General features: G+C 47.0%; 1 protein-coding gene across 1 annotated transcript in view; it reads right to left on the reverse strand.

The window, feature by feature from the left end:
* Positions 1–12,417, reverse strand: part of LOC119463490 (sodium-coupled monocarboxylate transporter 1-like) — a 78,070-nt gene that overhangs the window by 57,217 nt on the left and 8,436 nt on the right. Inside the window, exon 2 of the mRNA XM_037724332.2 lies at positions 372–460. The gene's annotated coding sequence lies outside the window, so the exon portion shown is untranslated. The remainder of the gene's footprint in view (positions 1–371; positions 461–12,417) is intronic.

Consider the following 12,417-nt stretch of genomic DNA (forward strand, 5'->3'; position numbering starts at 1 on the left):
ACCTGTCTCACAATTACTAAAGCACCAATTCATCCACCACTTAATGTCGTAAACTCGAATGCTACGTACTCATTCAGCACCAGAATACTAATTTGCGCACATGACAACCACCACTGTTCGTTATGTCGCTCCCCTTGTTTTTAAGCAGACAAGCGGCATTTTGAAATGCATGAGCCACAGCTAACGACGCTGGCAAACTCGTTAGGGAGGCATGCACATCAGGTAAACAAGCTCCCTGTCTGTGTGTGAGATCCTTATAGTTCTACGAAATTCCACGTTTTGAATTTCGCCAGTACAGTGCCGTTCAAAATTTCATTGTTGGTAGTTTCTGTGTCACCGTTTGTATAAATAATAATAGCTGAGTACGATACCTTATGGAAGCGCTCACGACACCTGCAAGGAAGACTCCGGAAAGCCCAGGAAATGCACTCAAGTCTTCAAGAAGGTAAAATGGGAGCAACTGCAAGTGCATAAAGACAAGAGCATAAAAAACCATTTTAGGCTCTTCGTATAAATGTGTCACTGAATTGACCAGCAAGTTGGGGTCTCTGTTGAAAACTGTACGTGCTGATAAATCACTATTTTAGCAAAATGCTTGACTACCAACATTAGTTAGGCCACCACGTTTGCTGCAGTGCGGTATTAAAAGTCGGCGATGGGCAGGAGGCGTTACGGTTGGGTGAGACAACAAATAAAATATGCTTATCTCGTGGCTACCACAGTGAGGGGAAAGGAAAACGTGGTCGTGATAACTGACTCGCAAGCAGCGTGTAGGCACTACCAACTTGGAAGGATAAGTGCTCCAGCATCAGACATACTGAGAAAGACCAAGTACCTCCCGGACATGCATAGTCTGCACTCCGGGGCACGAGTCCCTGGCGGGGAACGTGGCGGCACACGCCGCAGCCCGAGACCACGCTCTCCGGGCTGCAACACTACATTTGCTAGTAGGTACAGCGTTTGACCGCTGGCGCCACACTGCGCCGCTCGCACGTACCGCGTTTCTAGGCGGTTCCATTCACCGAGGGCGCTCGAACGCAATGATATGGTTTGCACGAATGCAACCCATGGAAGCGTGGCCGTTTTAATCTCACGCTTTTCCCTTTTTTTTCTCTCACTGTTTGCCAGCGCGGTCGCTTCAACCCCGGCGCCACGGCGGCAGCCGTGCCGGGCGGCAACACTACATTTGCTAGTAGGTACAGCGTTTGACCGCTGGCGCCACACTGCGCCGCTCGCACGTACCGCGTTTCCTCCGGGCTGACCCGTCGGGGGTCCGCCCCGGGAGGGACCCGGACGAAGGCGTACCCAGACGATATACCGACATCGTGGCGCATTACAGACTCGGCAGACGACGGTATCCTCCACCGCACCGCAAATTGACGAGAGAGGGCGACGTTGTATAGAGAACGCTACAGACAAACACATTTCTACACGGGAAATTGTTCCACGCGATGTATCCCACATGCTATGACTACGCCTGCAAGAAATGCTTAGTTCCGTGCACTCTCTACCATGTGGTAGGGGAGTGTGCGCACAACAAAGCACTGCCCCCGATCCCCCAACCTCCTACTACGGAGCAGTGGGAGAACCTGCTGACCAGCTCGTGCCCTGAGGACCAGCTTCGACTACTGGAGAGAGGACGACGGGCAGCGAGGAACTACGGCGTCGTGGACTGAGGATGCCACCCAAATGGGGATGACCATCATCGTCTGCTCTTCAAAGAAATTATATATGTCGCGGCATGTGCTGCTGATAGCTGTTTCCGCCGCTTTCTAGGCTCGTTTACGCAAGAACTCAGCCAATGACGAACGCTGCCGTAGAAATTTTTGTGCGCACCCTTGCGTCTTTCTCCGCTTTAACAGCGAAGTTGTTCTTAGTCGACCCTTCGCCGTCTGTCCGGCGTCGCGCAAGTCACGGGACAAGAGAGCCGCGCCGGAGGAGGGCAGGTCACGTGACCAGCAGGAGGAGGCGACGAATGAGAGGGCGTGCGCATGGGGGTAGAGGCGACCAATGAGAGGCCGCACTGGCCGCGAGGAGGAGAGGCGATAAGAGAATGTGGTTCTGTGCGGCGCTCCCTTTCGGATAATGCGCAGAGCTGCTGCCGACGCCGTCCGCGTTTCCCCGCGTTCGCGTTGGATGCACGCGATGTCCGCGACTGCAGTAGATGCCTCTGGCGGCGGCTCGGCAGGTTTCGACCAGAGAACTGGATACTCGTGTAGTAGCGTCGGAAGTAGCTGCCTCTTCTCGCCTCGCAACGTTTTAATATAATATAACTTCCTGTTGCAGATCTGTGTTTACTTGTGTTTACGCAATTGCATCACGTGCAACACATGCACATGTAACACTCGGTGTAACTATCACAGCTTCGCTGTTCGAACATCTTCACTGAGTGGAAGGGGCGGTGATTTTTGTTTGTTTGTTTGTATTCTGATAACTAGACATATGACAGGGCAGAAGCTTCAGCCAAGATGTCAAGCACCAGTGAAAATATTAAAGGGACCCTCAATAGGAATTGTTGGAATTAGTTATAGACAAAACTTCGATGGAGCCGTGCATAGAGCGTTCTTCAGGGAGAATAAAAAAATGGCTCTAGTAACCACGCGCGCTGGGGGACTGTGTTACTCAGCTCTGCCCTTGAACATCAACTCTGTGCGGTCCAGCGGGCTGAGGAAGCCGTCAGGACTCAAGAACTCCTGCCTGTCATCTAGGCGGAACCTTTTGCTCGTCCCACAAAATCACGATTGAATTTTATACAAAACCTCACGGCGACGGCAGAAATGTCCTTGTAGTGTCCACATAATTGCTATCGCAATAATAAATTGAGAGGGAACACGGACATTATCTGTGCTACACGCAGCGCTCGATCACTCCAGTTTCCTCGATGATCACTCGCAAACGACATTCCTTTCGGTGAAGCCATTGCGTCACAAATAAATTGAAGACAATGAACACGAGACCGAACACCACGCTGGTACCTTTGCCTTAGCCAGCAGCGCTCATGATGTCCGCTAATGTGTTCTTTGCGTACGATTTATCTATGCTATTATCGCTTGACCAAGCATCAACGAACAAGGAGGATTTATTTTAGAATACATTTCCCTCCGGAACTCTCGCATATCGTAGCTGAGTACCCACATAATTTCATGTCAAGCGCCCCAGTGGTTATCGCTTCCGTTTTACTTTGTCCTCCAACATTTCTACCTGTTGACCCATTCGAAGAGGTGGTTTTCCGCGCTCTGCGTATGAGCGGAATGTTTAGATTGTTCGCGCTGCTGGCAGTATCCTCGATGCAGATGCATTGCGAGTGACGTGGTAGTACCATGCGCGTGACGCCCCCTCATGGATGGGCCTATAGAGTTTGTCACAAAGTGCGCGCCCGCGTCCCTCTCAAGATGGCCGCCATTCCTTTGGCTGCACTGGCGCCGTTTTCACGGCGGTAGGGAGAGTGCGAATATGTATATCCCAATCTTTGACACGTTTCTTCTCAAAAGAAAGGCGTACGAGCCTTTGCTACAACTTCAGGGGGTTTTGTGGCGTACATCTGGTGTGATACTTCACAATTTGCACACACAACCTTCGCTGCACTATGTACGCACTGCTTTTTTAGGTTGTTACCCAAACCTGTAGAAGATCAGCTTACGCAGAACTTGCCAGCACAACAAAGAATCCAAAAGATTTTTGGCTCTAGTCCTAAGCAAAGTTGCAAATGTTCAATCCAAAGCAAACGCGCGTCCTGATCTCGAAATTATGTGGCGCAACACGTTTTAGTGAATACTCCGCGCCGTTGCTTAGTTAAAAATAATCAGCAATGATTCATGGAAACGAATTTGATTGAACAGTTGGCTTCAGTTTGACTCAACATTGCTTAAGAGTGCCATTCTTTCAGGTTCCTCGTACTGTGTACATGCAAATAATTTGCGACTCACTGAGCAATGCTGCTACCTAGTACATGGAATGTTTTCAAAGCCAATCAAGGAGTTTAACCATACAAGGTAGCCAAATGTTTTCAACAGATCCTATACCTGTAATTGTATATGAGCTGCATTTACCGAGGGCTACGACTTGTATTGATTTTTTTTCTAGTTTGTCATGGCATCAGCCTGGGGTTAGTAAGTCGACAGGTTGGAAGCAACGGCTGCTTCATTCCACGTTACGCGGGAAAAAGCCTTAGCACACATCAACGTTGAACTTTGTAGAAACAAAATTTCTATGTAGTTTATGAACCAATAAAGGAAAGAAACTTAGTTAAATGGAGATGTTAGGACTAAATTAAAATTGTGACAGAAACCATTGACGATGATTGGCAATTTCTATGCAAACGCTTCTCGCACTCTCCTCTCCTCACCCAATGCGTGGAATCATCCGCACGCACGCGCCGACCGATCAGATGCTTTGCTGCCCTGGGAGATTGGCCAAGTATGGGCCCATGACAACTGATATATACAGTGCCGAAGTTGTCTGTTCAATCACATACCTAATGCCAAACCAAGCAAGTTGTATAGACGGGAGCATACCCAGTGGCCCATGTTGTGTGCTCAGCAACACAGCAGCCGGCCTATACCTAGTGGTCGAAGTTGATTCTAAACGTGGTTTTTATTGCGCGAGATCCGCCGACGTCGGTTAAACGTGGAAGATATGACTAAAGAAAGCTATCGCTGTCATGTTCATAAGTCATGTATCATAAGTCATGTTATCCTTTCCTGTAAGCGCATGGAGAGAAACATAGAATAAGTTCTTGAACGCAAGCCCTCGTGAATGAATTATTTCGCCGCACCTGGAATCCCCCGTTGAAGCCGCAAAATAAGCCATGGTCTGAATTTCGGCAACACGGTCAATGGGTAGTTCCCCATTAGCCTAGATACGCTCTGCTTCCGCTGTTCTTGCAAACCAAGATATTTCGTACATAAATAATGAGATGACAAGCGGTGCCTTTCAGATCATTTGAACATCTGTAGCACTTATATTCTCGCTGATAAAATTTACTAAACGTGATGCACCTGATCTATGTAACTGAAGGAGCATCAACATCAGCCTATGTTTATGTCCACTGCTGGAGGAAGGCCTCTCTCTGCGATCGCCAATTACCCCTGTCTTGCGCGAGCTGATTCGAGCTTGCGCTTGCAAATTTCCTAACTTTATCACACCACCTAATTTTCCTCCGTCCTCGACTGCACTTCCCTTATCTTGGTACCCATTCCTTAACCCTAATGGTCCACCGGTTATCCATCCTACGCCATGGCCTGGCCAGCTCTATTTTTTCTCTTAATGTCAATTAGAATATCGCCTATCTTCGTTTGCCATCTGATCCACAGCACTCTCTTCCTGTTTCTTAAAGTTAGGCCTAACATGTTTCGTTTCATCGCTCTTTGTGTGGTCTTTAACTTGTTCTCGAGCTTCTTTGGTAACTTGCAAGTTTCTGCCCCATATGTTAGCACCGGTAGAATGCAATGATTTTACACTTGTCTTTTTAACGACAGTGGTAAACTCCCAGTCTGGATTTGGCAATGCCTGCCGTATGCACTCCAACCAAATTTTATTCTGTAAATTTCCTTCGCATAATCAGGAGCATACTCTGCAAGAAATAATGCTGTGCACTTTCCTCAAACAAAGCCTGCTAGTTGCAATCGCTGCGGAGTGCACTAAGGATTAGGTGTGCTCACATTCATGTCTTGTGCAACCGTTGCCCAAATAATGATCCATGCTCAAGCTACACAGGACATAAAGCACAAACACGAGAAAGATAGCTTAGCAAGAAAGAAAATTACCAAAAGAAAGATAACGGCAAATTATGTTGTAGTGCTTCTGTAGATGACCCGGCAAGCCATATTGAAGCTCCTTTCAGGAAAACGGACCTATACTTCCACTTGAGAGGAAGGTTTTGTTCCGGAAAAGCTCTGATGCTGCCTTTTCAAGTGCACTTAAAGCTCAGAAACGCTTCTAGCACATAACCATTGGGCCGACTTTAATTAAATTTGCTGCATTGAGAGAAAAAATTTAGGTTGTAGCGATTGTTGGAAACAGAATTTTGATATATAGCCAGCATGTTCTAAGAGTAATTCTCCCGAACTAAAGCTTCCTCTAACAGGGAAGATTTAGCTCGATGGCTCCTATTAAATTAATTGGAAAAGGACAAATCGCTTTTTCTTGTGAACCACTACACCACAGTTGATGACATCTGTTGCTTTTTAAAGGAAAATGTTACAATCTAGTAACAGTTAGCAGGATATTTTTTATTTAGGCCATCAATTTTTCAATAACAATTGTTGAGAATTGCAAATTCCCAGAAAACAACGCTGCCAAGTTTGGGACACTGTAATTAAGCAATCATAAATGATACCTCATTTCTTAAAATTACATCTAATAGTAGACCTAAAGCGGACAAAATTGATGTATTATACATGACTCTCAAATAGACCACTAATATGCGAGTGGAACTTTTGCGCAACCTTTATAGCCAATGTAACCAATTCACGTACGATATAAATTCATTCATCAAATCAAAAACATCAAATTTCCGTTTTGAATGCTGTAACGGATGCTGTTTACAGAACTGCGATATCTGTTCTTGGCGCATAGATATATATTTGTGAACTTCGTGCTTCTATTTTTTTAAACTTTCCAATTATTGAAACTTTTTAAAACTTCAAACCTAAAATAAATATTTTGCTTCCTACAGTCACTATAATTTAACCTTCTCTGTCAAATGCAACATATTTAATCAAAATCGGGCCAGTTGTTACCTCAGAGAAGTGTTTCTGCAATTTGGATATATTTGAATAGGTGGCATTGGATTTCGGCCCGAGCTAAAGCTTCCTCTTAAAACCAGTTCTGCAGAGCCAATTCTTTCATTGTTCAACTGGAAGTCCGAAAAGCCGTTTCAAGAAGAGCTTGACAATGGAGCAAGCGTGTCGCGCACTCTAAAGGAATTTGAACTTAATTCGGGGGTTTTAGGTCCCAAAACCACGATCTGATTGTGAGGCACGCCATAGTGGGGGACTCCGGATTAATTTTGACCACCAGGAGATCTTTAACTTGCCCCCAATGCACGGGAAGGTTTTGTGTTGTCAGCGAAGAATTGCACTATTACAACCTCTGATTTGGTCGCAAGTGGAAATGCATCATTACAACTACGACTTAACTTCATAGAAGCACTGAACATGCCATCGAAGTCTGACTTTTATGCATGATCCAACTATTTTTAATAAATGAAGCCGCGCTCCCTATAGAGAAGTTCACATTGCTTTCTGTTACGCTAGAAACCTCTTGAGACACTGCTCTAAGCTATCCAAGAGGGAGAAAAGCCACATTTCTTCAAGGTCGGATCTGATCTGTTTGCGTTGCTAGATGCAATGACCGAAGAAGTGCTAACACTGCAGAGAGAGGAGATCACGCATACTGTAGACTCATCTGTACAGGACAGCATATTCTTCTAATCATCCAGAAATATGAGGCGCTATAAAGTAAATTCATTACAAACTTTTTATATTCCAATTCTGCAACCAGCCCTCCACGATTGGCCAAAACATTTTCGGGCCACCCCCAACTTCGCCTGCCTGTCACGCAACGTCACGAAAACCGCGATAGCACCCCATCTGATATGACGCGTACACACTGATTATGCATGATTAGACCAAGCGCAAGAAAAATAGTTATTCCTGATTTGACGCCTTTTCACCATTAGCCCTCTGCTGTTAATGAAACGTTTTCGGGCTGCGCCCACTCCACCTGTCTGTCGCGCGATGTCACAAAACCGCGAAAACTCACCACGACAAAGTGACGTGTACGCGAAAAAAATGCATTAATATATAACTGAAAATTTTTCTGAATAGCCACAGACGCCCCGTTCCGAAAGGAATAGAAGATGGCTGCCCGCCGATCGCTCAGGCCCTCGCTACTCGCACCTGCCGGTGAGCATGTATTTATTTGCGCATGATAAACATTTTTGAGTGGCAGTAAAACGCTATCGACCCCGTTCTGCATGCATACAATATCGCTCTGCCAACTATTCCATGCTGATCCCGTTTTAACAGCATTCTTAACCTTCCGTTGCACGCTGCGGCGATTTCAGACCAGCCACCGCAAGCTAAGCAAGGGGAAGCGGACTAATCGGACACGCCGCCACCACCGTCTTCATCCGGTGGTGCGCTCTCCGGTTGAGCGTGCTCCTCGGCTCTTGTAAGCCAATTCGACACGAAAAATCGCTCAGTGTAGGCGATGTTATTCATTTTAAAAGCGAATAAACGTTACCTCCTATAAACGAGGAGAGCGTTTGATTGGGCTGTCCAGAAAACGCTGCGGGTCACCGCCCGACGCTTGCGTTAGCGGTAACATAGATTTGATGTCAAGAGATTGGAATAAAAGCAGATTGAAATAGCTTTACGTTATATGGCGTCATGGTTGCATGTGCATATTTAAGTGGATACTGTAACGTTGTAAAGTGTCAGTATGGTCAAGCATACCAAGATGGATCTTAATGACGCTGATTCTCTAGCATGCATGGAGGAATGATCTAAGCGCCGAAAGCTCTCTTGAATTGGCTTTGGTTTGCTATTTCGTTTGAACCATCCTTCTTGCAGCGGTGGACGCAGACCATCCCTCAATGTCTACGGCATGTTGCGGCCCAATTCGACGATATCCTAGTGACGGGCATTGACGCCAAGGGCTATTTGAATAATCGTTCAAACCAGTTCCAGAGAGCTTGAAACGCGACTTCTGTAGTCGGTGGTCGTCTCGAGGTTTCTTTTCTCGAGGACAATAAACACCCTTGTGGCGTTGTGGGCTGCAAATCTAACGATTGGCTACATGTCTAGATGTGACATTATCCCTCCGCAAGGCAACAGGCGAGCGGAATGGCTGCAGCGCACAAGCTATCAGTATCCGATAGGCGCCAAGATAAACGTCTTTACGGCCGTCACTTGCCGCTAGAGGCTTGCTTCAACAGTAGAACGTTTAAGCGCGTCTGGTATTTCGGTAAATGCAGGCGGACTGGGCGTTTTGCCGGATGGGTGAAGGCCCAAACGTGAAAGGCCTGCACGGTGCAGCCACCTGGTGGTGCAGTGTTCAACCAGACAAACACAGTGGTAATATAGCATTAACCAAGTGTATTCTATTTTGCTGCTGGTAGAAGTTTTCGGAAGTAGGGTAATCGTGAACACGCTGTCGTCTTATATGTTTAAGATGTTCACACTTGACTACAGCATTGTTAGCTGTGTTTGGCTGATGGAGCACCTGCTGCGTGGATAGCTTACGCTGGGAATTGACGGCCAGGTAGCTAGTGGAAGAGGTTGGAGACGCGTAACGCGCTGCCTCCGAAACACCGCCAGGAGACGATACGACGTCACATCATGACGCGGAGCCAGGGAAGGCGGTGCTTGGCCCAGATTGTTCGGCGAACGAGTTGACGAGGAAGTGCATAACTTTCGAATCGTCCGTAGATCTCTTAATCAGAGACGCTTAACTTAAATGCGTGAATGTTTTACTGCGGCTGTACGCTAGCTACATGTGTAAAAATTTGCCCAAACCATTTCAGGGACCCCTTACGCAAATTTAACTGTCAAGACATATTTTTTCCCATTGCAGATATCACTCATCAGGGAGTGAAGAATAATTTCCCCCATTTTGCGTTGCGCATTTTTGTGAAACACCCAAGCCACTATGTTTAAAGTTTCGGTGTTGCATATTGACGCGCGTGTTCTAGGCAGACGACAACGACGATGGGGGCATTAAAGGACTCCGTCTAGTGGGTCAGTGGGATTCTTAGAGAACGAAGAAGACGTATCTCTGTTCTGTTTTGTTTGAACAGGTTGTCCTGCTGTTGTATCGTGCATGATACTGAAAGGAGACATTACAGACATTACTCAGTCCCTGACTGTTTATTCCATCCTCATCTTGCCCTTCAGGCCGGCTCCAAGCACGCGCCATCTAATGGCACTGCAGTCCGCAGCGATGCCTTATACAAGATATCCCCTCGTGGAAAAAAAACAAAAACAAAACACGAAGAGAAAAAAAAGAAAAGAAAAAGAAAACGGTTGTTTGTCCATTATTGCCTAAGGTAGTCCTGCAGCTTCTTCGGCGTCTTCTTGTTACGGGCGCTTCTTCTCACGCGTGCTTCGCATCCCGGCAGATTAAATGAAGCTTGTTGCGTGCGCTCTGCAGCAGGTGGTTCATGGTTAAAGGGTTCATTCTCATAGTTATCCGCGCTTGACGTGCTAGGTTGTGAGGGGTGATTTACAGCTGCAGTAGCGGAATAATCGGATGCCGGTGACCAGTTCATGACAGCAGAGGTACCGAACTTCATTTTGCTGATAGCTTCGCGGTGAACGGCCGCTAACTTGGAAGCATTCCAGACACGCCCATCTTCCAAGAGGTAAGAGGCGGGTCCACGCTTCTCAATAATTTTCTTGGGCGCAGAAAACTGCGGAGATAGCTTCCCATGAACTGCAGGTAATTTAACCCGCACGTAGTCACCAACGACGAAGTTGGGTTCCTTGGCACCGCGCTTTTCATCGGTGTAACGCTTAGACTTGATTTGCTTGTTCTTGATGCGCTCTCGCGACTCCTGCAGTGCCTTTGAAGGGTCCGTGCTGAAACATTTGTCAGGGAATCCCACAATGTCGAGTATGGTTCGAGGTTGTCGTCCATGAAGAAGAACAGCGGGTGAAACACCAGTAGTCGCATGAGGCGTACAGCGATATGTTTGCAGGTAATCAAGCATCGCTATTCTCATATCACGCCGTTCTAACAGGGCCAATTGAACATATGGCTTTAATACCCTATTAAATCTTTCAACCAAACCATTGGCTTGCGGGTAATACACAGAAGAGTTGTAATGCGTGATTCCGCGCTCTGTGAGAAATTCTTCAAAATTCGCTGAAGAAAATTGTGTTCCATGATCGGATACGATACCGCGTGGATATCCTTCTCTTGCGAAAAGTTCAAGTTGAAATTTCTTCACTGTATACGTTGTCGCATCTCGTACGAAAGCCACCTCTGGCCACTTGCTGTAATAGTCAATAACTGTAACGGCAAAACGGCAGTCGGCTGAAGCTTGCGTGAAAGGTCCCACAATGTCGGTGGCGACTTTTTCACAGGCTTTCTTGGGAAGAGTGACGGGCTGCATTGGAGCTGCAGATGTACGCGCGGATTTGTCGCATGACTGGCAAGTTACACATGTGCGCACAAGCTCTTCAATGTTCATCCATGCATGTTCACAAGTTCACAAGTTCATCCATGCATGACCACCAATATGACTCTCTAAGACGAGCTTTGGTGCGACTAATTCCTGGGTGTGACTCATGGGCCAGATCCATAAGACGGCGTGTCAAAGTTGTAGGCACGACAATCCTGTCACCCCGGCACAGAACGTCGCTAACAACAGAGAGTTCAGATCGCACGTGAAAGTACGGTAGCAGCTCTTTTGACAAGGATTTCTTGTCAGGCCAAAAAGTAGTGATAAACTGCTTCACTTGAGAGATAACCTGATCGGCGGCACATGCTTCTTGAAGCTCTTGCATGGTAACTACTGGAGACTGAAGACATATAAATTCTTCTTCGGGTGCATCGGGGATGAAACTCTCTAGGGGCAGCCGGGAGAGTGCGTCAGCCACGACGTTTTCGCTACCCTTCCTGTACGCCATGATGTAGTTGCAGCACAGCAACCGTGATGACCAGCGCGCAATCCTTAACGGACGGTGACCTGTGCCTTTCGTTGAAAGGAGCGTAACCAAAGCAGCGTGGTCTGTCCGCAAAATGAAGGGTCGGCCCCACAGGTAAACGTGCCAGTGCTCGCAGGCCCAGACGCAGGCAAGGGCCTCGCGTTCACCGACCGAGTACTTCCGTTCATGCGGTTGCAGAGTACGTGAGGCGAACGCGATAGTTTGCAGTGATGTTCCGTTATCCTGCTGCAGTACAGCACCTAATCCATATCCTGAGGCATCAGTTGTAACGTACACAGGTAACTGAGGATCAAAAAGGTGAAGAACTTCGCAAGACGTTATCAGAGTTTTCAGCTGCTCCAAGCCGCTTTGTGCTGCTGCAGTCCAAGTGAAAGGCGCATTTCCTCGAAGCAAAGCACGCATTGGCTCCACAACATCAGAAAAATGCGCGATGAACTTGGAGTAGAAGCCTGCAAGTCCGAGCAGCGAGCGAAGTTCATTCATATTTGTAGGTGATGGTGCCTTGGTTATCGCCTCAATAGATGACGTCAGTGGGAATAACCCTTTGGCGCTGACAACATGGCCAAAGAAAGTCAACTCTGCAACGTCAAAAACGCATTTATGATTGAGCCTGAGACCAGCATCACAGAGCCGTTTCAAAACCGCGCGAAAATTGACCAAGTGATTCTCTCGGTAGCGTCCGTACAGGATTATGTCGTCAATGTAAAATAACACGCATTTGCATTCTTTGAGGATCATATGC

Source organism: Dermacentor silvarum, chromosome 9 (genome assembly GCF_013339745.2).
Source record: "Dermacentor silvarum isolate Dsil-2018 chromosome 9, BIME_Dsil_1.4, whole genome shotgun sequence".
NCBI lineage: Eukaryota > Metazoa > Arthropoda > Arachnida > Ixodida > Ixodidae > Dermacentor > Dermacentor silvarum.